At 41.6% G+C, this 2,290-nt stretch overlaps 1 pseudogene; it reads left to right on the plus strand.

Annotated features, from left to right (window-relative positions):
• Positions 1 to 1,106: 1,106 nt before the first annotated feature.
• Positions 1,107 to 1,160, plus strand: LOC130027867 (uncharacterized; annotated as a pseudogene).
• The last annotated feature ends 1,130 nt before the right edge of the window (positions 1,161 to 2,290 follow it).

The following is a 2,290-nucleotide window of genomic DNA, read 5'->3' on the forward strand; positions in this document are numbered from 1 at the left end:
CAATAGGTTTTGGAAATCACTCTTGGTGTATTTAAAAGGAAATAAGGAGGAAGGCATCCTGCTGCTTTGGGCTACAAGATCGTAGTAACTGTGTTTTATTTATTTGTTTGTAAAATTGTAGTGACTTGGTCTGACTTTTTCTTTTTTGAAAGAACATGTGTTTTATGTTGAAACCACAAACAGGGGAAAGATAGGAGAAAAACATGTGGTTTTGCTGCTCTGTCATTTCCAAAGGAATGTCAGCTATATTCCCCTACTCCAAGACAGCTGAAGGGATATAGGAAGAATACTAAAAATTTGTGTTCAAAAAATGCTCAACAGGGGGCAAAGAAATAGCTCAATCAGCTAAGCACATGCTGTGCATGCAGGAGACACAGGTTTCGGCCTTGGCACTGCATACTTCATGGAGCACTGTGGGGCGTGACCCTAAAGCATAAAGCCAAAAGTGTTTCCCAAGCACCACCACGTTTGGTCCCAAAATAAAAATCAAATACTAAAATCAAATGAAAGCAAATGATGGAATTAATGTATCAAGATGACTCAGCATGCTTTGCTTTGTATGCTAGAGGCCCAGGTTCAATCCCTGATGCCACATGGCCCTGGCTGCACCCCTGGAAATGGACTCTGAGCAACACCAGGTGTGGTTAAAAATAAAACAGGGAGTACTCCAGGTGCCCCAAAGTGGGGGAGTGAGACCCCTCTCCCCCCAAAGGACCCAGTTCTGGCAGCCGAGAACCTCCAGAACTCAACCTCCGCCCTGCTCACAGCAGCTCTCCACATGCTCGGGCTGAGCCTCACTCACAAATGAACCTTTCCCTGGACCACGCAGCTGCAAATAAAGCCACGCAAGACTTCATAGAATACACCCTACTCATACTCCAGGTGTACCGCACCACATTTGATGGGATTCAAAGTAGGAGGCAACCAACCTTAGAGGGAAATATTATTTTATTTCGGTTCTACTTTGGGACAGGGGTTGGGGTTCAGTATGGAAACACCCAAAATATGGTGGTGGGAAGGTGTAATGGTGGTGGGATTAGTGTTTGAATATTAAATGTGTTCAAACATTGTAAACTACTTTATAAAAAAAATAGAAATAAAACAGGGAATCCTACAGCTGTTTTAGAATCAGGTTTTCTGGTTGCTACCAGAAAGCCCCCCACAAAAAAATAATAAAACAGGGGCCGGAGAGATAGTGCAGTGGACAGGGAGGGCACTTGCCTTGCACATGCTGATCCTGGTTCAATTCTCAGCATCCCATATGGTCCCCCCAGCATCATCAGAAGTAATTCCTGAGTACAGATCCAGAAGTAACCCTTGAGTATCACCAGGTGTGACCCCAAAATAGAAACAAACAAACCCAAAAAACAGAAAATAAATATAAATTTCACACATGTATTTCATTTATGTATAGGAAACTGTACCTTTTATTTATTTTTTTATATTTTCTTATTTATTGAATCACTGTGGGAAAAGTTACAAAGCTTTCAGGTTTAAGTCTTGGTCATACAATGATCAAACACCTTTCCCTTCACCAGTACTCATTTTTCACCACCAAGAACCCCAGTATACCCCCCTGCCACCCCTCCCAAAGCCTGTGAGGCAAATGATTTCTACTTAACTCTCTATCTACTTTGATTACATTCATCACTTTGACAAAAGATGTGCCATTATTGTTTAGAGTTTCCACCCAACAATCAGAACTGCTGAAAAGGCATAGTGAAATAATTTTCACTATGTTTTCTATAGCTGGTTATGAGGACCATATGATGTCGCATGGCCACTATTGCGGTCGCACAATTTTGCATTTCTGATATTTTACTTATTAAGTCTGGAGGGATTTCTGCCAAGAGCCAGATAATTATGAGATAGGGTTCTGTGGCTCTGAAACCATGGCCTTGCCAGAGAGCCGCTCATGGGGGGCAACTTGTGACCTCAGTAGGGCGTGAATGACAAGCCAGGAATGCCCCCCTTCCAGAAACTGTACCTTTTAAACTTAAGTTTTGCTAAGTGAAACAGGTAAGGAAATAAAAGACAATAACCTCACGGCTCATTTACATATGGAATATTAATTACTAAAGGAATTTAGTCAGCATAAATGACAAAGCTAACTCCTAGACTCTGAAAACTGTGGTAGTTACCCAATGGAAAAAAAGAGGTAGAGGGAGGAATGAGGAGAGAGGTTTGTTCTTTTTTGGATGACTTGAAACTTTGGTGGGGAGAGTGGTAGCAATTACACACCTACACAGGTACAAAAAAAAACTCTTGGAATTTTATAATAGTACAAACC

This window comes from Sorex fumeus, unplaced genomic scaffold (genome assembly GCF_029834395.1).
Source record: "Sorex fumeus unplaced genomic scaffold, SorFum_2.1 ptg000037l, whole genome shotgun sequence".
Taxonomy (NCBI): Eukaryota; Metazoa; Chordata; class Mammalia; order Eulipotyphla; family Soricidae; genus Sorex; species Sorex fumeus.